We start from the raw sequence: 26,179 nt of genomic DNA on the forward strand, positions 1-26,179 counted from the left end.
CAAAAAACTTAATCTTGTCTTTGAGATGAATTATACTTACCTCAGATTCCTCATCGGATTCTCCAATTGCCATAAGTGCTTGTTCATCTCCATTGTCATCCTCTGAATCCTCATCTGAGCTTTCTCCCCCGGCAGCAACCATGGCCTTTGTTGATCATTTGTTCTTCTTGGGATGAATCTGTTCCTTCTTCCTGTTTCTTCATTCAGCTCTTTTCTTCTTCCATTCAATTTCTCACTGAGGACAGTTTTTGATGTGGCGATCAGTCTTCCCACACTTGTAGCAGCCCTCGTTGGTCTGTTTTTCAGGAGCTCTTGGTTTGTTGTAGCTTGCACCTCTTAAGGAACCCTTTCCTATCATTAGATACTTCTTAAAGTCTTTTGTGATCATAGTCATTTCATCCTCTTCTAGATCAGCACCTTCAGTGATTCTGAGTGCCAAACTACTTTCCTTCTTGGGGTGCATCCATCTTCATGGTTTACCTTCTAAGTTCATAGATAGTGAAATTTCCAATTAGCTCATCCAACTTAAGAGTGTCAATGTTCTTTGATTCATGAATTGCAGTGATTTTGCTTTCCCAAGTGACTGGCAGAACCCTTGTCAAAATTTTCTCAACTTTGTCTTCTTCAAGAATAAACCTTCCAAGAGACTTAAGTTTATTTGTTAGTGTGGTGAACCTTGTATACATATCTTGGATGGTTTCGCCTTCCTTCATAGTAAAATTATCATATTGATAATACAACAATGTTCCTCTGGACCTCTTCACTTGAGGTGTTCCTTCATGGGCCACTTGCAAAGTGTCCCAGATTTCCTTAGCAGTTGTACAACTTTGAATTCTAATGTACTCATCTGGACCAAGTCCACACACAAGCCATTTCTTGGCCTTAGCATTCTTTTCCCATATCCTCAAGTCCTTAGCATTGCAGTCAGCTCTTATTTTTGTCATATCTACTCCTTCAGCATTCTTATTCATGGTAGCCAGGGAACCATCAATGACAATGTCCCATTGCTCATAGTCTTCTCCGAGGATGTGATCTCTCTTCCTGTTTTTCCACTAAGAGCAGTACTGGCCATTAAAGAGTGGAGGCCTAGCAGTGGATTGCCCTTCCCAGTTTTCAGATGGTGCACTCATCTTGATCTGTTCCTAAGGTGTTAGCCTCTTCAAGGATAACCCGATCTGATACCAATTGATGTTTTATATTTCAATAGCACACAAGATGGGGGGAGGTGATGTGTGGTGTCTAGTTTTTTGCTTAAACTGATTATGGAAAGACCTGGTTCTTCTAAGTGTTCCTTAACCTACTATTGCCGAAATAGTAAATGCGGAAAGTAAAGAACACAAGTATTTTACGTGGAAAACACTTGGCTCAAAAGGTAAAAAAAACCATGACCTACTTCCCAGTAAGATTTTTCCAAACTCTCCACTAAATCACTGAGCCAAAAACTACATTTAAAAAAACTCTTTTGTAAACCTAGGACTAACTCTAATCCTGTTGTAGCAAACAACCTCTAACTGTTGCGACAACTTCAAGTTAACTCTAACTTGAATACTACTGAGTACCTATTACAATTGCCTCCAGATAAAGCTAAAATGTACAATATGAAAACGCCTACTACAACTAAACTAGAATAAAAGACAGACACTTAGAACTGGTTCTTCTATCTGGTTCATGTAGCTTCAGGTTTGAACACTTGAATCTCACACGAACTGCTTGCAAAATGCCTTGCTATTTTGCTCTCAATTCCTGTTTAACTTCTGCGTTTGTGCATACCTGTAAAATGAGAATATCCTACAATATATAGAGTTAGTAGATGAAGAAATAACTAGAGTTCTAATCAGTGGCGGCTCAATGATATTTGTGACCTAAAGCCAAATTTCAATGAGGGGCCCTAAGATTTTTGTTGTAGAAGAAAACTTATAAATTTATTTGAAATTTATTTTTCTAGCTTTTTGAGATGCAAAATTATATTTATAATCGATTTCTTCTAATAATTCTTTTTTAATTGATAATATAGCTAATCCATTTAATATCTCTTGAGACATTGTTGATCTTAACTAAGATTTTATTAATTTTAATTTTGAAAATTTCTTTCCGCTGAGGCAACTGTTACTGAAATTGTTAACATTATTCTATAAGCAATATAAGCATTTGGAAAAGAATCAAGTCTTTTTATATGATTAAATATATCGATTAGAGTATCATCTTCTACATGAATTATTTCCCTTATAACTTTTAATTAAGAAAATAAGTCTAAACCATCAATATCAAAAAGACTATTATGTTTCAAAGAACATTCAAGGTTAAGACAATTTTTCTTTAAGTTCTCATCATCTAGAGATCTCAATTTTTTGCCACCAAATAGGAAACCAAAAATATTTTCATACGCTTCAAATTGTTCAAATCTAGTTTGAAGTGAAAAAATAGCTTGCTCTGCTATGTATAAGAAGTAATCAACTCTAAAAGATTCTTCAAGAGACTTTGTAATTTCATTATCAACATTCTCATCAAATTGTTTCTTTCCATATATTACATGTTTATTACGAAATTCAGATTCTATATTCAACTCATATGCAATTTCCTTAGCAGAAATCATCGCAGTTGCAAATCCTTCTTCTCTATATTTTTTGAAAAAAGAAATCAAACCCCTAAGTTGATCTATGGCAACATCAATATGCATATCTTTTGATTGTAAATGTTTGCTAACTGAATTAACTGCAAATAGTATATCATACCAAATAGTCATACCCTCTCATAAGTTGCTAAACTACTAGCTTCACTTTTAGTTTTTGGATCCTCACTAACTTCTACTAATTTCAATAAAGCATTTCTTATTTGTGGAGTTTGAAATCGTATTGCTTTAATACTTTCAATACGACTTTCCCAACGCGTTTGTGATAATGATTTAAGAGTTAGGCAGGGTATATTATCTTTTAAAATTTTCCATCGCTTAGTAGAAGAAGAAAATAGTGAATTTATGTGTTGTACTAATCCAAAAAATGATATAGCTTTGGTACAAGAATTAACCATATCACAAAGTACCAAATTTAGATTATAACAACCACATGGTGTATAAAATGATCTAGGACTTATGTCGAGTAGTCCTTTTTGCACTCCTTGGTGTTTTCCCTTCATATTGGATCCATTATCATATCCTTGTCCTCTTAAACTATCAATATCAAGTCTGATATTTTTTATCTCATCTACAATAACTTCAAAAAAACCTTTTCCACTTGTATCATCCACTTTTAAAAACTCTAAAAAATATTCAGTAATTTTTACTGGAGTTACAATGATGTCGACACTCCGTAATATAAAAGACATTTGTTCTTGATGACTTGCATCTGGAGTGCAATCAAGTATGATTGAGAAGTACTTTGTTTCTATAATTTTGTCAATAATTTTATTCTTAATTTCGCTAGCTAATAAATTTATCAATTCATTTTGTATATTATGTCCAAGGTAATGATTATGGATTTCATTATGCTTAATTCGAAGAACATGTTCATGCATGATTGGATAAAATTCTGCAATCATTTCAATTAGACTCAAAAAAGTTCCGTTACTTTCTTGATAGATCTTTTCATTTTTTCCCCTAAATGCCAAATTATTTTTTTCAAGAGTTTTTATCAAGGCAATAATTCTTGATAATACATTTTCCCAGTGCTCTCTATCTCTATTGATTTGTTCTTGAACATCTTTATCAATTATTTTACTTTTGTGCAATCTCATTTCTAAAATCAATCCATGAACCCATATTTATAATATGCTCTTTTGATGTTTCATGAGCTTTGAGCTTAGCACTTATATTTCTCCAATCATTACTACCATCACTAGCTAATTTACTGCTACAAAAGCTAGAAGTCGTATTAAACAACTTACAACAAAAACAAAATACCTTATCCAAATCTTTAGAGTAAACTAACCATCTTCTTTCATGTCTTTCTCCATTAGCCAATTTTTGAATATAATTTCTGGTAGAAAAATGTCTAAAGAATTTATCCTTTGGAAAATCTATGTTAGTAATTTTAATTGGCCCTTTTTCTACTAATAGATCTCTCAACTTTGTATCTATACTAGTCCATTGACTAGGATCATATATGTTTCTAGGAGTATAATTATCCAACTTATTTCGAACTTCTTGTTTTTCTTGAGGATATATGTTAGGTTAGGTTTCTCGCCAACTTCTCCTCCTTCCTCTTCTTCTTGAATTTTATTATTGTCTATCTCAATTTTATTAGTGATTTGTTCATCTATCATAAAATCTTCCACATTTTTTGATTTAGAATTTTTACTATTCGCTATAAATTTATCAAGTGCTCCTCAGATTGTATAAGAGTTTCAATCATTTTCCTTTTTTAACGTTTTGAACACCCGAATTCATATTTTCTAGTTGACATATTAAAACTCTAATAAATAACTAAAAAGACAATAAATACTTACAAAGAAATATATCGAAAAAATTAAAAAATAGATGCAAATAATAAAATAAAGAACAATCAAAACTGATTCAACAAAGATAATTTGATAAGCTTTTGCTACTTCAAAATTCTTGATGAAATGCCAAAATAATTGAGAACTAAAAAAACAGATGGTACTTGTAACTGGTGTTCTACTCTTTTTATTTGTGATAGTGACTCAATAAGATTGGAATGTAAAAAGACCAAAGGAACAATAGAAGAGTAAAGTAAGGGTCTTTATCGGGCTGGCTGGGACGGGCTGAATGGGAAAAACCCTAGCCCGTTCGGTTAGCGGGCGAGCTGTTAGCGGGCTAAGGATAGCGGGATAGCGGGCTCTTAGTGGGCTGGGTTTTTTCGGATTTTTGTGGGCCCGTACGTGTTAGGGATAAAACGGGCTCGGGCGGGCCGAGCTCCAGTTTTTTTTTTTATTTAAATTTTATTTTTCTTATTCAATGTTATTGATAGTTAAATATTTGCAAACTTTTAAGGGTTAGAATTAAACTTTGAAGTTTGAAGTTTAAAGTTTTAAATTTGAAATTTGTATTTTAAAATTATAAAATTGAAATTAGAAAGTAAGTGGCTACAAAAAATTATTTAATAAGAGTATAAGACCAATAGGCAGTGTAAGGAACAAACTCCAAAGGCTTTCATGTAACGACCCGACCGGTCGTTTTAAGCTCTAGCGCATCGTTCAGCAGTTGGAAGTCATGAACAACTTCATTTTAGGTATATTGACTTGTACGTATGGTCAGAATTGAATTTCAAGAAATTCGGAGTCAAATTGGAAAGAAACTTTCGTTGCGGCAACCTTAAGTTGAAGAAAATGGCTAAGATTGGAATTTTGAGTAAATGACCTCGGAATTGGGATCTGAAAGTTCCAGCATGTTCGAATGATGATTTCGGACTTGGGCGTATGTCCGGATTTGGTTTTGGATAACCCGTGAGCATTTCGGCGTGTATTGTGGAACTTAGTATTTTAGAATAATTTCATAAACTTGGGTTGGAAGGCATTTCAGAGTTATAGATGTCTGTTTGGGATTCCGAGTCTGGGAATAGCTCTGTATGGTGATTCTGGAGTTGGGAGCGCGATCGGAAGTGAATTCGGATGTCCGGAGGTCATTTTGAAGTCATTTGGCTAAATGTAGGAGTTTGAAGGGTTTTGAGAAAATTCGACCGGAAGTGAAAATTTTGATATCGGGGTCGGAATGTGATTCTGAAAGTTGGTGCAAGTCCGTAATATCGAATGTGACTTGTGTACAAAATTTGAAGTCATTCGGACTAGTTTTGGTAAGGTTTGAGACACTTAGTCTCTTTTAAGGAAGCTTAAGTTGGAAAAGTCAACCGGATATTGACTTATGTGTTAGAGGGCTCGAAATGCAAATTTTATGGTTCGGATAGGTGTCCAGAATATCCGAACATGTTTCGGATTTTATGGTTCAAATCTTATGCGTTAGGTGATTTGGAACTTAGGAGTGTGTCCAGAATATTTTTGTGATGACCGGGGTAGAATTAAGCTTGAATTGGCAAAGTTAGTATTTTGGCGAATTCCGGTTGATAGGTGAGATTTTGATCCGGGAGTCGGAATGGAATTCCGAGAGTTGATGTAGCTTTGTTATGTCATTTGTGATGTGTGTGCAAAATTTCAGGTTATTCGGACATCCTTTGGTCGGGTTTTTGATCGAAAGTGTATTTTCGGAAGTTTTTGGAAACTTAGGCTTGAATTCGATGAGTTTTGGATAATTTGATATTGTTTGAGGTGTTTTGATGATTGGAGCAGGTTTTAATGATGTTATGAATTATGTGGGCATGATTGGTTGAGGTCCCACTGGCCTCGGGTGTGTTTCGGATGCCCAACGGGTCATTTTTGGTAGATTTTTGCCGTTTTGAGCATAAATGTAATGATCTAAAGGTTCATTTGTAGTTTTAGAGATCCAAATTTGATTTCGAAACTTCCAGAATTTAAATCATGAATTATAGGACTGATCTAGAAATTTTTGTTTAATTTCATCAAGTCGCGATTGGGTTTTTGACGTGAAATGTGAGTTAATCGTTTAACGAGCGAAATGGGTATTGAACTGGCCAACGAGCTCCGAATTGAATTTCGATTAAAGGGTTGTGTTCGTATTATTATTTGTGACTCATAGGAATAAGAATCGTCTAATTACGAGTTCGTATGATGGAGTTAGAGCCATTTTAGTTAACAATGGCTGTGTTGCAAATTTCATAAAAAGCTATTGTATTTTCTACAACAGTGAACAGTAACCGCGCGGGTGAACAGTGAACAGTGTCGTGAATAGTGACCCGTGAACAGTGATGGGTGAACAGTGTCGTGAATAGTGATCCGTGAACAGTACTTCCGAAATATTAACATTTCATCCGCGAACCCAACCCATTTTTCCACCATTTTTGAGCAACCTTGAGAGCTTTTGGACGGGAATTGAAGGGGTTTTGACGGGAAGTGATTGGAGGTAAGTCCTATAAACTAAATACATGATTATATTGTGCAATTATCCTTGAAATTCATGAAAATATAGCCAAATTGTAAGAAAATAGGGCTTGAAATTGAAATTCTAAATTTGGGATTTGAGGGGTCAAATGGACTCCGATTCTTGTGAATTTGGTATGTATAGACTCGTGGCGATATAAGGAACATTTTGATGTAAATATTTCTGGATTTTGAGAAGTGGGCCCGAGGCTCGGGTTTTGCAAATTTCGTGAATTTCAATATTTTTCGATTGCTTTCGATTGGGTATTGTCCCTTTAGCATAATGCAACATATTCGTTGCGATTTTGGGCAGATTCGACGCACGTGGAGGCCAATTCGAGGGGCAAAAGGCGTCGCGAGCTAAAGAAGTAGCCGGTTCGAGGTGAATAATTGATGCAACTATTGTTCTGAGGGTTTGAAACCCCGGACTTTCACATAGTAACGCTATATTGAGGCGAGACACGCATACCATGGCAGGTGCAGGGTCGTATATGATTGGGGATTGTGACTTGGTCCATCCCGAGTGATAATTATAGTATATTGGCGACTGATTCGCACATTGTATTGATACTTATAATATGTTGGTGACTGATACACATATGTATTAATGATATTTAGGCTTAATTCCACGTTTGGGGGCCTTGTGCCGACTTGTAGAATCCTTCGGGGATTAATATCATTTAATTTCAGTCCAAGGTTTTAATTACTGTTTTGCAAACTTAGCCGTAATTCTAAATGTTGAAAACTCAAATGACATTTTAAATGTATTTCGGGCTGGAAACTTCTATTTTGTAAATGCCCAAGGGGCTTATTATATTATTTTCTGGAGTGATTATAAAGTGACTTGAAACAGTGGTAACAATGGCACTATATTATGTAAATTGGTCAAGTAACAATGGGCTGACCGGTCAGGTAACAATGACTGACCAAGATATTGCACTTGGGCTGTAGGAGCCCCTCCGGAGTCCAATGACACTGTATGATATACTTGAAACAGTGGTAACAATGACACTGTATGATATACTTGAAACAATGGTAACAATGGCACTGTATGATGTAAATTGGTCAGGTAACAATGGCTGACCGGTCAGGTAACAATGACTGACCAAGATATTGCGCTTGGGCTGTAGGAGCCCCTCCGGAGTCTGTACACACCCCCAGTGAGCGTCGTCGACGATAAATAAATATGGATGGCTCGGGCTGCACGCCGCAGTGGGTACTGGAATGTACCATCATATGCATTGCATTGCATTCATGTATTTGTATTTATACTGTTGTTTAGCTGCTCAGTTCCATATGTTGCTGTATATTTGGATTTTAGCTTACTTTGTGTATTTACTGGATTTTCTTATCTTCGGACTGTAGTTACTTTTATTACTCACTGGGTCGGAGTACTCACTTTACTCCCTGCACCTCGCGTGCAGCTGCAGGTATTGATCACCCGGTAGCGGGATATTAGCTCATTGAAGGTATTACTATTGTAGCTGAGCAAGGTTACCGCCAGCGTTCGCGGCACCGGACATTGTCTTTAGAATTTCAGAATTTAATTTTGTATATTATTGGCCCTGTAGTTGTGTTCAGGATTTCTTTAGATGCTCGTGACTTGTGACACCCCGGTCGGGTTATGTTGGGCTTTAAACACTGGTTATTATTGTCGTTAAGTTGTATTTATTTATTCATTTATGTTTAATAATTGTTAAAGATACGATTTGGGTTAGTTGGCTGGCCTTGTCTTCACGAGAGGCGCTATCACGACCGGGTTAGAAAATCGGGTCGTGACATTTCATTTATATTTTTAATACTTCAAATTAATTTGCAAGTTCTTTTTTGATTTTTTGATTTTTGAACTTGCAAATTAAAAGTTTACAATAATTATAAAAAATAAGAAATAGTACATCACATGCTTTGCATCATTTTTGTAATTTCTTCCATGTCAATATGAGGTTCTTGGTTTCCAGCATTGGTTGAATCGGAACCATAAACCATTATATCTCCAATTTCTTGGTCTTCCTCTTCGTCTACCTCATCATGCCCTTGATTTCGCCATTCTGTTCTTATCCAATCTCTAAAGTATACTAGAATTTGCAAAGTGTTGTTGCCCAATGAATGACAGGTATCTCCTAGCTGCTGCCTTGCTTGGCTAAATGCGCTCTCTGATGCGACTGTTGAAATCGACACATTTAGCACGTCTCGAGACATGGCCGAAAGAATAGGAAATTGATTTGAGTTGCTCCTCCACCAACCCAGCGGTAGAAAATCCTTTGTGAGGGGCTCTGATGACTTTTGCAAGTAGAATTGTAGTTCATCAATATTCCTGCTACTGGGTTGTTGATGCTCTCCTAGTGTAGACCAAATCTGATAATCTTGAACATAATCATCATCATCCATAGTTGTTCTAGATGTTGAAGGATTAGTTGAAGGAATATTTGCATCTACAACTAAAGAAGCATCAACAATGTTAGCATAATAATTATATAAAGTTTGTAAATGTGTGTGTAGCTCAGAAATACAAGTGTCAATATCAGGAGTTTCAGTTGGGCCAATATCCATATAAGTATATAAAGCTCTCATTAATTGGCGACACTTTATCATTTTAACAGTAGGATTTCAAATAGCACCTATTAGGTAAATATAGGGAATTGGGTAGAAATACCTTTTAAACTTATCTAGCATAGATTCAACAACAGTAGCATATCCTTCTTTCTGCTTCAAATTATGTAGTAAAAGAGAAATTTCAGCAATATGAACTAAACCATTTGAAATGGTAGGATAATAAACTCCAGAAAACTCAAGTGTAGCCACATAAAATTTTTGTAAAAATTGTACAACATCATGAATGACTTCCCAATTTCTAGATGTTAACAAACGGTTAGGATCGGTACAATGAGAATTAGCAACTTCAGTTATAGGCATTCTACATTTATAACAATATCTTAAGAACAAATAAGTATAATTCCACCTAGTAACTATTTCTTCAGGCATGAGTTTCGGTTTTAGTCCATAGTGTACACATTTTTCCTTAAATGCATTTAATCTAGCACTTCTATTATTTCCTTGAATTACACCAACAACTCTCCTAACTAAAGTAACTTCATTTTTAAATAATTCAAGGCCACTCTTCACAATCAAGTTATAAATATGACATGCACATCTAACATGAAATATTTCAGGAATTGGTGGGTGTAGATGCAATTTTAATATTGTAATAGCAGCAGTGTTGTTAGAAGCATTATCAAATGACATACACAAAACTTTTTCTGCAAGATTATAAAATATAGCAACTTCATGTATAGTATTACTTATAAATGCACCAGTATGACTTTGATCTTCATCATATTTAAAAGCAATAATACGTTTTTGCATACAAAAATTATCATCTATCCAATGGCATGTAACAGTCAAATAATCATTTCCATTCACAGCACGACCAATATCAGAAGTAAGAGAAACTTTACAAGGAAGACTTGCGAACAAATAACGTATATATGTCTAATATTGTCCAAAAAGCCTAAAGATATCAGCTCTACAAGTACTTCTAGGAATACCTTTAAACATAGGGTTATAAAACCTTTGAATATAAGTAACAAGATACAATGAAGAAGCAAAACTAAAAGGTAAACAACCTAAAACAATCATTTTAGCTAATTCTTCCCGATCTTTCTTATTATCGTATTTCCCAAATAACCCCCAGTACTCAGGTTAAGTCTTTGTTGCCCAGATGACTCATCCACTCCCCAATCAAGAGGGTGTTTCTCTTCCATATGCCTACGAAGTTGACCCGTTCTCCCTCCTTTACCGGGCTCATGTTTAAAATGTTCACTACAAATTTTACATTTTACATAATTTTTTTGATCTTCTAGTCTTTCAAAAAACATCCAACACTTACTTCTTAATCGTCGATTCTTCTTAATAGGGAAAGGAGGCCTACTTGTTGCACTCCTAACATTTTGAGTTTGACTAGCATTACCAGGTGTAAGTGGTGGTGTTTCAAGATTATCAGGTGATTGAATATCATCTAACAAAGCATCTAAATCATCATCTACACCATAATTTTCTTGCATTCGCTCATAATCTACATTTAAATTTTCAGGTGAACTTTCAGAAATATGTGTAAAGCTACTAGAAGAACCAACACCACCTCTTGTTCTTTCTGAAGTTTTCTTACTACCAACTTGTCACGACCCTAACCCCGAACTCGGTCTTGATGGCGCCTCTCTTGAAGACAAGGCCAGCCAATTGAACCAAACTCTGATTTTAAACAGTTAAATAGCATAAATATAGTCTAAACATGGTTTAATAGCACTAAATAGCGGAAATATAGATAACAAGGCAGAAATCCAACCCGACACAGCCCTAATCGGGGTGTCACAAGTCACAGGCATCTACTAGGGTATTAATACAACTGAAGGTCTGAAGTGTACAAATATAGTCTAATGAAATAAAGAGAGAGAAAAGCAATGCTGCGAACGCCGGCTGCTACCTTGCTAAACTCTGATGACTCTGCCTCCGATCAGCCAAAATATACCTGAATCTGCACACAAGGTGCATGGAGTAATGTGAGTACTCCATCTCAGCGAGTAATAATAATAAATAAAGACTGAAGGCAAGAAATTATGTAAAACATACCAAGATGTTATATAGAAGCAGTCCAAAATCAGTAAGAAAGCAGTGAAGTTGTAAAAATCTCTTAAAATATCTTAGCTCAGTTTAAACTTCTTTGAAAATGGGTTTTTCAACGGTTACTCAATGAATGCAAAATAGTTATTGCAGAGAAGCACAGAAATTCGCCCCTCGGGCACAAATACCATAGCTTAACAGGTAAAATGGCAAGTAAATATGAAAGATAAACAAATAAAGGTTCGCCCCTCGGGCACAATGTTAACAAATCTGCCCCTCGGGCAATATCTCAGAACAATACCAGCCCCTTGGGCAAATCACATAGAACAATACCAGCCCCGAGGGCTATCACATAGAACAATATCAGCCCCTCGGGCAATCACATAGAATAATATCAGCCCATCGGGCTATCACATAGAACAATATCAGCCCCTCGGGCTATCACATATAACAATATCAGCCCCTCAAGCTATCACATAGAACAATATCAGCCCTTCGGGCTATATCTCACATCACAATGAGTACCCGTGCTCACTGGGGGTATACAGACTCTGGGAGGGGCCCCTTACGGCCCAAGTGCAATATCAAGCCATCTCGTAGCATAAAATCTAGGCCCTCGGCCTTATATCAGTCAAGCCACCTCGTGGCGTATATATGTATCTCAGGCCCTCGTCCTTATAAACAATATCAACAAGCCACCTCGTGGCGTACATATCTCAGGCCCTCGGCCTCAATCAGTATCAGTGTTTCCTCACAACTAGGCCATCGACCTTACTTAGTCAAAAATACTCACAAGCCCCTCGGGCATTAGTAAAACAGTATTTCTCTGTCCAAAACATCATTCAAAATATCATTTAAGTCTCAAAACGAAGTAAAAATGGCTGACTGGTAAAATAGTGGAAAATAGCATGACTGAGTTCAATTAATAAGTCAAAGCAGTGAGGAAATAGTACTAAAAATCCCCGAAGGGTTCAAATAGTTGGCATGAAGCCCAAATATGGTAATCGGCCCAAATCATGATGATAACAAATAAGTTTCAGTCAAATACGCAGTAAAATCATCAATCGGGACGGACCAAGTCACAATCCCCAATAGTACACGACCCCACGCTCGTCATCAAGCGTGTGTCTCACCTCAATATAGCACTACGATGTGCAATCTGGGGTTTCAAACCCTTAGAGCATCATTTACAATCATTACTCACCTCTATCCTTATACTCTCACGAGTCTAACCATACAAAAATTATCCAATTACGATACCATTTGGTCCTTCAAATCATCATTTTACATTTTTGAAAGATTCCACAATTTTCTTCCCAAATTCCATCCCAAATCACGAATTAAATGATGAATTCAATGATGGATACATGTACTCTAGCCAAATCTGAGTTAGAATCACTTACCCCGATGAATTTCTTGAAAAACCTTTGAAAAATTGCCAAAATCCGAGCTCTCTAGGTCAAAATATAAAATAAAACCCAAAACCTCATTTTTATAGAGTACCCCCAGATTTCCACCCCCGCGGACTGCACAAAAACGACCGTGGTCCGCACAAAAACGACCGCGGCCGCACAAGTTTCCCTCTACAGTGAAAGGCTTCAGTATTTTGGTCATAACTTTCTACAGATGTCCAAATGCCTATTATAATATTTTTCTAAAAATTAGATTCAAAGAGCTACACCTTTTATTTTTGAATCATCTCAATATTCCTTGTGGATCAAAAGATATGAGCTTCCGAAGTGGGACCAGTGGAATGTTCTTCACCGCGGCCGCACACTATTTTGTGCGGTCCGCACAACACTCACCGTGGACACACTTGTTTTTGTGCGGACCGCGCGGGTGAGTTTCGAGGATTGCAACCCTTCTAGACCTGCTACAGCTATGATTTTCGACCTAAAACATCCCGGAACCTACCCAAAACTCCCGGAACTTCAAACCAATTGTACCAACACATCCCATGACATCGTTCAAACTTGTTCAAAACTTCGGAACGCTCACAACAACATCAAATTACCAATTTAACATGGGATTCAAGCCTATGAACTCCAAGAACTCTTAAATTATACTTTCGATCAGAAAGTCTATCAAACCTCGTCCGAATGACCAGAAATTTGGTACACGCATCCCAAATGATACAACGAAGCTACTGCAACTCTCGGAATTCCATTCCGGCCTCTATATCAAAATCTCACCTATCAACTGGGAAAATGCCGAAATCTCAATTTCGCCAATTCAAGCCTAAATCTTCTCTACAACTTCAAAACCCATTCCGATCGCGCTCCTAAGTCACAAATCACCTAACGGAGCTAACCAAATCATAAAAATTCCGATCCGAGATCATATACAAACAAGTCAAATCTTGGTCAAACCTTTCAAATTTCAAGCTTTCAACTGAGACTGTTCTTCCAAATTCATTCTGATTAACTTGAAACCCAACACCAACGATTTACATAAGTCATAATACACCACACGAGGCAAGTCATGCCCAAGAGCTGACGATCAAAGTGCAAAAGTTCAAAACGACCGGTCGGGTCGTTACATCCTCCCCCACTTAAACATACGTTCGTCCGCGAATGTGCCCAGAGTTGTTCTAAAAGCCAACCAATCGCTGAATAACCTTACCATGCATATACCCAGGGGTGATCCCACGTCACCATATCTCATATAGGTCCGATAACACATTGTAACTGAAATTTTCTTAGTCCAACCTATCCCATAAACCATAGAACCACATTTCCACTTCTAAAATCATCGATACGATCAGAATCTCACATTTATACTGTGAATAAGTCCGAACAAGCTGTAACAAACCATATCTGCTATCTCAGGTGTGATCACATGATATACCACATAACTCAAACACTTGTAGTGATAACTTCTAAACACAGCAGTTGCACACAACACCTGAATACCGATAGAAAAATTCTAATCAACTAAAGTCTCATTACAATACTTTCATATACTGCCAACACTTTTTTTTTCTCAAATCAACCATTCATGAAGCCACTTCTCCTTTGGAAAAAGCCATAGCAAATTTCTAAGTTGAACCTCGATATTATCCTCCCAACATGCTAAAATCAAATCCGTTTGCAGTCATTAAAGACCCCGACGGTCTCATCTAATCCAACACAACTACTCTTGTGACATTGACACCTCAATATATACTAAAGCCACGATTTGTGCAATCCGTGCACCAATAAGCCATAATCCGAACCTACTCAATTCCTGAAAAATGACTCAAATGAAAGAGTTGTACCGCAAGCTCACTAGTACCACCACACACAATGCCGAGAACTCGTATCACATCATAAAATAGAACATACAAATCTAACCCGCAGGATCATAGCTTCGCTCCAATGCGCGACCTCATCCAAACACTGATCCACGTGAAAACACCTTAAGTCACTCTGCTCAAAATCGACAATTGTGCGCAATATGATGTCTAAAACCAAAGCAATCATCATAACCACCGCGAAGCAATTGATATAACATTACACATACCCGAAGGGACACAACCGATACGCTACCCGCCGAGAAATACCCAATACTCTACCCGCTCGAATTCCACTGAGAGGACCTAATAACGCCGCACCACATGTGCCTATAACCAACAAACCTTAACGCCTCGCAACACGGAAAGATAACTCATAGATCCCCCTGATTACTAATAACTCAATAACAACTGAATCAACACATCCCTCACCATTGGCAACTCGAAGTTAACCAAGCCGTCGTGATACAGAACACACATCCATATAGGTCTACCAATGAACTACACATCACGTCTAGTCACACACAACAGATAAATAATCCTCTGAAGGTTCACAACGACTGAATCATAGCACATACTACCCTCTGACCAACCTTAGCTATTTTCTCTTAGTCCATAACCGCAATACCTATGATGTATTATTAAATCAATCATATTTCCCTCTTTCTGAAGTGCATACCGTTATCAAGACACACCATTTAGTAATATCAATTACCTAGTCATCTGAAACTGTCTGTGCTGTCTAAGAATTTATGACCTTCCTTTCAAAACTGAATTGCGACCTTACATATGCCAATCTCCGCCCTACACAACATACCATATATAACATGCCATCCTATGATAAATATAAGAACTTTAAAATCCCTTTCCGAGCCACAATCAACTACATACTCAACTAGTCAAAAAAATTCCATTAGATCCCATCTAAGAGAAAATCACTATACATCTCATGCTCCTTATGCCAACAGAAATTAAACATCTCTATCGTGGTAGAAATTATTAAAAACTCTACAAATCCCCCTTTCCATAAAACCAAACCACCAATACTGACTCATTTTAACTCAACCAAGATACACAAGCCATCCAAAACCTAAGAGCATTGCCACGAAACACATGCGGAAACTCATTACCTTGTAAACACCCAAAGAACTATTCATATCCTTACCATACCGATATGGCCTACTACCAAGCTATCCCATCTATCCGAGCTCCCTTTTGATTTACCTTCACTTGATACTCCTTCTTGCTATAACATCACATTTCCTCAACCCAAACTTACCACACGAGACCCAAGCATAACACCACATAGCCTAAGGCTCATCACCCGCTGAATACTCTTTTTAATGTTTCCCCAAAGCACCATATTCAAGATACCTACTCTGAAAGGACTTACTGCGAATCCGAAGCCATTACCTTCACCTTCCCGATACTGATATATGGAATCCCATAATTAACATAGAAAATACCACAAGTCTTGCCATCTTCCACTGAAAAAACTTAGTTTCTAGCCATAAGTACAACTTGAAAGCCTCCAATCATTGCATGTAAAAATTTGAACACAATAGGACCATTCTCTAGAGTCATTCACTCTACTCAAACCGCAGTTAGATTGATTAAACGAACCGAATAGCCTGTGCTTCATTAGCATTCCAACACTGCAGAATGTGACTTCATTCCAATATAACCAAGCAACTTCCTGCCTTATGCGCCGAGGATTCCTTACCAACCACAACTCAAGTCATTCCCAGATTCTCATACACCATAAAGCATAACATAACCTTTATTGAAATTTTGTTTACTCGAGCTATAATTGATTCACAAATACACCTCAAACTGGAACCATTAGAGCACATAATCGTGCAATCAACTATTCAATAGCGGACTCTCCTACTTGACTCGAAGCCATAGATCAAAACATGCACCATAACTCATAACATATATACTTTATTGCTGCCATAATACCATAGTGAGATTAGACTCAGTCCTTCATAAGCTCTTGAAACACCGACCATCTGGTACTTTAAATCTTATGCAAATCTCGCATTCACTCTCGTAACAGTTAAGCCCACTCTATTAAGCGACCCAAATTTAAATTTCAACACATATGTTTCACTTGTGAATGAGATCTTCTAACAGACAGCATAAGGATCACACAATCTCAGAACACCGCAGGAGACAACCCACCTGCTTTACCTCAAACTAGCATTCCTGTATACCGTCCATCATTATACACATTACGCAGTCACTTAATCTTCCTGAGTCTGAACTCTTATCGCTATATGAAATTTACTTCCTTCCCAATAAGGACACATGAAAAGATTTTTTTTTCACACACCCAAAACTCGGGCTATACATCCAAATCACAATGGAAATCAAACACCAAATAGTCCTCCTGCCCCAAAGAAGACCCTTCTTGCCTCATTCGGTTCATATGAACAAATCTCGCAGTCACCACATACTCATCATGTAGCTATCCAGTCATTACTTCCACCAATAGGGACATTACCGAACACATAAGTTCAAAACACATGCTCACACAATTAGCACCTCGGTGCTCAAGCTATAGGCAAAAATCCGGCCTCAAGTCCTCCAGAATGGCCCAGCATCAACTCACCGAGATCACATCTTACCCCTCGATCAGGGAATCACAAGCCATTAATGCATATCTGATACTGAGCGCTCATGCGCGCATACGAACACGTGAAAGGAATTTCAAAAGTTATTTTTCAAGCTGAATCAAGGACGCACGATAAGAATTCAAGAATGTAAAGTTTTTCCTAAAGTTTATGCAGCCTCTCGAGGATAAATATAGACGTCTCCGTACCAATCCGCGAGACTCTACTAAACCTGCTCATGACTCATGTGACCTATGTAAACTAGGCTCTGATACTAACTTGTCACGGCCCTAACCCCAAACCCGGTCATGATGGCGCCTCTCGTGAAGACAAGGCCAGCCAATTGAACAAAATTCGCATTTTAAAACAATTAAATAGCATAAATATAGTCTAAACATGGTTTAATAGCACTAAATAGTGGAAATATAGATAACAAGGCAGAAATCCAACCCGATACAGCCCTAACCGGGGTGTCACAAGTCACGAGCATCTACTAGAGTATTAATACAACTTAAGGTCTGAAGTGCACACATACAATCTAATGAAATGAAGAGAGAGAAAAGCAATACTGCGAACGCCGACAGCTACCTTGCTAAACTCTGATGACTCTGCCTCCGATCAACCAAAACATACCTGAATCTGCACACAAGGTGCAGGGAGTAATGTGAGTACTCCGACTTAGTGAGTAATAATAATAAATAAATACTGAAGGCAAGAAATCATGTAAAACATACCAAGATGTTGTATAGAAGCAGTCCAAAACCAGTAAGAAAGCAGTGAAGCTGTAAAAATCTCTTAAAATAATTTAGCTCAGTTTAAACTTCTTTGAAAATGGCTTTTTCAACGGTTACGCAATAAATGCAAAATAGTTAGTGCAGAGAAGCACAAAAATTCTCCCCTCGGGCAAAAATACCATAGTTTAACAGGTAAAATGACAAGTAAATATGAAAGATAAACAAATAAAGGTTCGCCCCTTGGGCATAATGTCAACAAGTCCGCCCCTTGGGCAATATCTCAGAACAATACCAGCCCCTCGGGCAATCACATAGAACGGTACCAGCCCCTTGGGCAAATCACATAGAACAATACCAGCCCCGAGGGCTATCACATAGATCATCAGCCTATCACATAGAACAATATCAGCCCATCGGGCTATTACATAGAACAATATCAGCCCCTCGGGCTATCACATAGAACAATATCAGCCCCTCGGGCTATCACATAGAACAATATCAGCCCTTCGGGCTATATCTCATATCACAATGGGTACCCGCGCTCACTGGGGGGTATACAGACTCCGGGAGGGCCCCCTTACGGCCCAAGCGCAATATCAAGCCATCTCGTGGCATAAAATCTAGGCCCTCGGCCTCATATCAGTCAAGCCACCTCGTGGCGTATATATGTATCTCAGGCCCTCGTCCTCATAAACAATATCAATAAGCCACCTCGTGGCGTACATATCTCAGGCCCTCGGCCTCAATCAGTATCAGTGTTTTCTCACAACTAGGCCATCGGCCTTACTCAATCAAAAATACTCACAAGCCCCTCGGGCATTAGTAAAACAGTATTTCTCTGTCCAAAACATCATTTAAAATATCATTTAAGTCTCAAAATGGAGTAATAATGGCTGACTGGTAAAATAGTGGAAAATAGCATGACTGAGTTCAATTAATAAGTCAAAGCAGTGAGGAAACAGTACTAAAAATCCCCGAAGGGTTCAAATAGTTGGCACGAAGCCCAAATATGGCAATCGGCCCAAATCATGATGATAACAAATAAGTTTCAGTCAAATACGCGGTAAAATCATCAATCGGGATGGACCAAGTCACAATCCCCAATAGTACACGAACCCACGCTCGTCATCAAGCATGTGCCTCACCTCAATATAGCACTACGATGTGCAACCCGGGGTTTCAAACCCTCAGAGCATCATTTACAATCATTACTCACCTCTATCCTTATACTCTCACGAGTCTAACCATATCCAATTATGATACCATTTGGTCCTTCAAATCATCATTTTACATTTTCGAAAGATTCCACAATTTTCTTCCCAAATTCCATCCCAAATCACGAATTAAATGATGAATTCAATGATGGATTCATGTACTCTAGCCAAATCTGAGTTAGAATCACTTACCCCGATGAATTTCTTGAAAAACCTTTGAAAATTGTCAAAATCCGAGCTTTCTAGGTCAAAATATCAAATAAAACCCAAAACCTTATTTTATGGAGTACCCCCCAGATTTCCACCTCCACGGACCGCACAAAAACAACCGCGGTCCGCACAAAAACGACCGCGGCCGCACAGGTTTTCCTCTACAGTAACATGCTTCAGTATTTTGGCCATAACTTTCGCTACAGATGTCCAAATGCCTATTATAATATGTTTCGGAAAACTAGATTTAAAGAGCTATAACTTTCATTTTTGACTCATCTCAAAATGCCTTGTGGATTAAAAGATATGAGCTTCTGAAGTATGACCAGTGGAATGTTCTTCACCGCGGCCACACACCATTTTGTGTGGTCCGTACAACACTCACCGCAGACGCACTTGTTTTTGTGTGGACCGCGCGGGTGGGTTCCGAGGTCTGCAACCCTTCTGGACCTACTACAGCTATGATTTTTGGCCTAAAATATCCCGGAACCTGCCCGGAACTCCCGGGACTTCAAACCAATTGTACCAACACATCCCATGACATTGTTCAAACTTGTTCAAAACTTCGGAACACTCACAACAACATCAAATCACCAATTTAACATGGGATTCAAGCCTAAGAACTCCAAGAACTCTTAAATTATGCTTTCGATCAGAAAGTCTATCAAACCTCGTCTGAATGACCTGAAATTTTGCACACACATCCCAAATGATACAACGAAGCTACTGCAACTCTCGGAATTCCATTCCGGCCTCTATATCAAAATCTCACCTATCAACCGGAAAAACGCCGAAATCTCAATTTCGCCAATTCAAGCCTAAATCTTCTCTACAAGTCCAAAATCCATTCCGATCGCGCTCCTAAGTCACAAATCACCTAACGGAGCTAACCAAATCATAAAAATTCCTACCCGAGATCATATACAAACAAGTCAAATCTTGGTCAAAACTTTCAAATTTCAAGCTTTCAAGTGAGACTGTTCTTCCAAATTCATTGTGATTAACCTGAAACCCAACACCAACGATTTACATAAGTCATAATACACCACACGGGGCAAGTCATGCCCAAGAGATGACGATCGAAGTGCAAAAGTTCAAAACGACCGGTCGGGTCGTTACACACCTCTACTAGTGCATGCTTTTTTGGCCGCTCTAAGTAAATCCATTATATAAATTAAACTATTAAAGTAAGAAATCAAATTCAAAAATTCAATTAAGAAACTAAATTTATAATTCTAAATAATAAAATAAGTGTACACCAAATTAGAGAAAGAGATGGAACGAGTGTACCGGGATTCCTTATGCCGCACTAATTTTGAATTTTTGATATCAAAATTCAAACTTCAATTGATAGACTGAAACTTGATAGTTGATAATACTTGAATACTTGATACCATACTTCACTTGAATAATTGATATTTGATAATAATAATTTTGTAATGGCTAAACTAAATAATTGATGAAACTTGAAATAATAAATAATTGAGAATTTAAGAACTATAATATCAATAGAGAATTGAGACTTGAGAGAGAACTAGAGTAGTAAGAGTGAATTGTGAGAAAAAATAAAGAAGAAGGGGGGCTATTCATAGATTTTAAAGGGTTAAAAAAGTAATTTTACAATTATTAGGGGTGGGATGGCTATATTTTTAATTTGGGGGGGGGGGCGAAATTGGCCATATTTGCAAAATCTGGCCGTTCCCCAACGGTCATTTCTCAATTTGACCGTTGGGAACGGTCCAATTAAATTAAAAAAAAATTCAACGGTAACTGGGTTGCTAACGGGTTCAACCCGTTAAGAAATTTCGGGTTAGGCGGGTTAGGTGCACCGTTAAGCTAAACGTGAACGTCCACAACCCGCCCCCCTAAATAACCCGTCCCAAGCCGTCCAATAGTGAACAGTAATAGACTGAACCGGATTGAACCGGGCTGACCCGGGTTGAAGCGGGCTGAAAACGAGTCAGCCCGGCCCGATTAACAGGTTTAAGTAAAGTTAATAGACTTTTGGAGAGAAAGATAAAAGGAGATAAAAAGAATATGGGCCCATTTATAATAATGATGGTGCATAAATGAGGCAAGATGGTGGAATGTTCACATGTAAATTAGGCATGGATCCCAAAAATATATTTCTTTTCCAATTGTTCTCCAACGGGCCCCTTTCCTTGAAACTTGCATTTTTTTTCTTTTCAAATAATTAATATTGTTAAAGAAAATGGGCAAATACATTAACGGCTACAAAATTTTGGGGCCCTTACAAATAAGGGGCCTAAGCAAGTGCTTTACTTGCTCGGCCATTAGGCCGGCCCTGGTTCTAATGCTATTCTTCCTTAGTGGAAGAGTTCTAGTGATCTCAACTTCTAACTCCTTCCCTATCTTGGATAATGTTTTCTTTGAGTAAGGAGTCCGTCTCCTTATCAATTATGCAACCTTTTCGATCAGGAGATATATCAAATATACCAAGTTAAGTTTATCTCCTTCACAATATAATTCCAGAATTGGCTGCCACGAAGAGTGATGAGTGCGTGGAGAATAGCTGGGATTTTGCATGCCTTGGAAGGTTGGAACGAGCACGAGTGTGGCAACATGATGTTTGATATTGGCAAAGTATGGAAAGCTAGTCTTGATCATGGTTTTTCACCATTAACCATGGCTTCTGCTACTGAATCAAGACCTAGAAATATAGATCGTTTTGATATATGATCATATATTGGATCCATGGTCAAGTATATCAGCCTTTAGAGTTCGGTATGCAATATATAAATTGTAATATGAACCATTTGGGAGCATTAGTGATGACTTCTATTGAACAAGATAGATCTTCCCCGGAAGAGCTTTGTATCTATGCATTTAACTATTTTCCAGTTGATTTCTTCGAGGATTTTTCACCTGACTGTTGTCACTACTTTCACAAATGGATCAGTGACTTACCGCAGGTTGAACAAGCTTATGGAAATCAACTAGAGCCTTAAGTTTTTAAGGATGCTTATGAATACAGGACGTATAAATACATTAATCAAGGAGCTTATTGATTTCGAATTAATCCTGAACCATTTATGTAACTCCGAATTGGACAAGGACTCAAACCAAAGCACCTTGCGATTGGCTGCTCTGTCTTTTATATCTGTTGCGACAGATTCTGCAAAAAAATTGAACCTGAGATACTATTCTTCTGATGCAACCTGGCATGTACTTCTCTTGACTATTTGTATGGCCAGCAGTGCTACAAAATATCAAATTGTTTCACGTAGACGAATTAAGATAAGTTAACATAACTAAAGCGAGAAACAAAGGACCCTGAAAGAAATTTGGGAGCAAACGTAAATCTGCATCTTCAGAAGTGCTGAATTCCATATTATAGTAAGTTTAAAACAGCAAATGCCGCTTTTCCATTTCCAGGAATTGACCAAAAAGGCAACCCGACGCACTAACCTCCCGTTATGCACACGGTCCAAGGAAGAATCGGACCACAAGTGTCTATTATAATTTCAAAAAATTTTGAGCATCATTATAAAAGTTAAAACAACTTAACTTTCAACCATATGAGGTCAATTCATAACTAAGCTTATGTACAAAGTAAAGCTGGTTCAACAGTCAGATAAAGTTGGAGTTTGTGTAAAAAATAGTCCTACTTGATGCAACCTCTCAAAAAGTGAAAATAGGATGGCCTAGTTAGTTAAAAATAGCCAGCTTTTGCAAAGTCATTGAAAAATAGCCACTATTTTGCTGCAATACGGAAAGTTTCAGCATAATATATTGGAGATTGGTGCACTTGTGTATGAACTTCCAGCATATTATGCTGGAACTCCAACACACAGAAAGTTCCAGCATAATATACTGGAGATTGGAGCACTTGTGTATGAACTTCCAGCATATTATATTGGACCAGTATATTATGCTGGAACTCCAGTATATTATGCAGGAACTCCGGTATATCATGCTAGAACTCTAGCATATTATGCTGGAAATCCAGTATATTATACTAGAACTCCGGTATATTATGCTGGAATATTTTCGGATTTTAAACAGTGTTTTCATTCAGATCTATCTTTATATGAAAAGTGGCTAAATTTCGATTATTTTGAAACTGTGGCTATTTTTCAATTACCATTTGTAAATCTGGTTATTTTTGAATCTCTAAAACATTTATATAACCGAACCAACTAATTTGGTATCGGGGCAATGTTGATTATTTATTGATCTTGGTAAAAAAGTAGTATGTTTGGATTAGCTATTTCACTTTAACATATTGTGTTAGAATATGTTATCAACTTTGAGGCAATAGTAGAATTTTTACCTCTTGCAAGTTCTTATCTTTTATTAGTTTTGTTTAGATAGGGAGCGATTTGTGTTAGTAAAAAAAGGTTTTACCTTCCTTAATTGTACTTTTCTTTTTGAGGTTTATTGATAAAAATCTATATAGGTACTATGGCTGAGTGATTTATTATATTGAATAATAAGTTGGAAAATTTCTTCTTGGCTCCAGAAAAAAAATTGTTTAACACGTTATTCTTATCTTCCACAAAATGACTCCTCACAAACAGGCAAGCTTAGTTGAAGTTTAATGTGCTCAGACAAATAACACGAGCTTTAAAAACGAATTTAACATAATAATTCACCGACCAAAATTCATATTTTCTTAAATAATATTTTTCTTTTTGTTTTGTTGTATTATGTGTTGTCTTCTTTACCCTTACTAGTATATTAAAAGAACACCCGTTATTTAGTGTAATAAAACAACAATCTCTTTTTTTAAAACCACTAACACCCTAGGAGAGAACAAGCTACTACTTGTAAAAGCCAAATCAAAACTTACTTTCCAAAATCACCGTCGATGTCAGAGAACCAATTTCTTGCTTCCACTACTTTCATTGTCTCCTTTTGAACGAGAAACCTGAAATGCCTTTCATTAATTAAGACAAGAAAGTCGGCTTCACCTAACAGGGACCAAATGTCTCCCTACTTTCACTTGAAATTTAATGCTCCATTAAACAACACGGGCACTAAAAACGTGTCTAATTAACACAATAAATCAATGAAAAACAAAATGGAGTCCATTACTTAAATTGTCTCCCAATTATCCTGAATTACTCAGTAAAATCACATTTTTTTTGCTTGAAACATAAAAGTCACTTAAGTCTATAGTGTATGGGTCAAAATTAGATCAGAGAAATTCGGCACGCGGAGATATAAGGTCGAGGTCGGACAGGCTGTGGACGGACAGGTCGAGGTCGGACAGTCATCAATAAGGCCGAGGTCGGACCGTCATCAATAGCCGAGGTCGGACAGTCACCAATAGCCGAGGTCGGACAGTCATCAATAAGGCCGAGGTCGGACAGTGGTGAAATAGCTAGTTTGTTTTGGAATCCTCAAAGGGAATATTCTACTGAATATTCTCTCTAATTGTACTTTTTTAGGATTTTCTATGGATGCCCCTTATAAATAGGAAGAGAGGACTTCCAAAAAGGGGGGGGGGGGGGGCTCTCTCCCCCTCTCCCTCTCTCTAGAAAATACGTAAACATACCTCTTTAAAGAGATTAGAGGATTTGTGATCCCAGACCTTCATCAGATCCAAAAAGGGTCTTAAGGTTCTTGTATCTGTTATCATTCGTCTTTATCAAATGAAAGAGGATCCGCTCCACTCAAGATTTGGTGAATCTTTTCCTTTATTTACATTTTTTTGCCATTTAATGTTACTTAATGCATCTTTCTTTATGCTATTAAATCTGGCCATAATCAAGGCCAGTATTTATGCTCGGCTATGTTTTTCTATTCATATTATTCATCTCGGATCTAGAGTTAATTATCTTTAACTAGGATTTACCCCTTCATCTTTGATTGATTTGTCCAAAAAGGTTTTAATATCTTGTGAGTCAAAAAAGAAGAGGTCGACCCCTACGACCAAGAGCCATCGCCAAAAAAGAAGAGGTCGACCCCTTCGGCCAAGAGCCATCGCCAAAAAGAGGAGGTCGACCCCTACAGCCATGGGCCATCGCCAAAAAGAAGAGGTCGACCCCAACGGCCAAGGCCATCGCCAAAAAAGAAGAGGTCGACCCGTACGGCCAAGAGCCATCGCCAAAAAAGAAGAGGTCGACCCCTACGACCAATAGCCATCGCCAAAAAGAGGAGGTCCACCCCTATGGCCAAGAACCATCGCCAAAAAAGAAGAGGTCGACCCCAACTGTCAAGGGCCATCGCCAAAAAAGAAGAGGTCGACCCCTACGACCAAGAGCTATCGCCCAAAAGAGGAGGTTGACCCCTACGGCCAAGAGCCATCGCCAAAAAGAGGAGGTCGACCCCTACGGCCAAGAGCCATCGCCAAAAAGAGGAGGTCGACCCCTACAGCCAAGAGCCATCGCCAAAAAGAGGAGGTCGATCCCGTATGGCCAAGAGTCATCGCCAAAAAGAGGAGGTCGACCCCGTACGGCCAAGAGCCATCGCCAAAAAAGAGGTCAACCTCGTTCGAACCACGACGAGTTAACATTTCGACAAGCTCGAATAGCACCCCTACGGCCAAGGGCTATCACCAAAAAGAAGAATTCGGCCCCGTCCGAATCAACACTCGGCCTCGTCCGAATC

At 37.9% G+C, this 26,179-nt stretch overlaps 1 pseudogene; it reads left to right on the forward strand.

The window, feature by feature from the left end:
- LOC104211529 (very-long-chain aldehyde decarbonylase CER1-like) overlaps window positions 1-22,441 on the forward strand; it is a 143,138-nt pseudogene extending 120,697 nt beyond the window's left edge.
- The last annotated feature ends 3,738 nt before the right edge of the window (window positions 22,442-26,179 follow it).

Source organism: Nicotiana sylvestris, chromosome 1, assembly GCF_000393655.2.
Source record: "Nicotiana sylvestris chromosome 1, ASM39365v2, whole genome shotgun sequence".
Taxonomy (NCBI): Eukaryota; Viridiplantae; Streptophyta; class Magnoliopsida; order Solanales; family Solanaceae; genus Nicotiana; species Nicotiana sylvestris.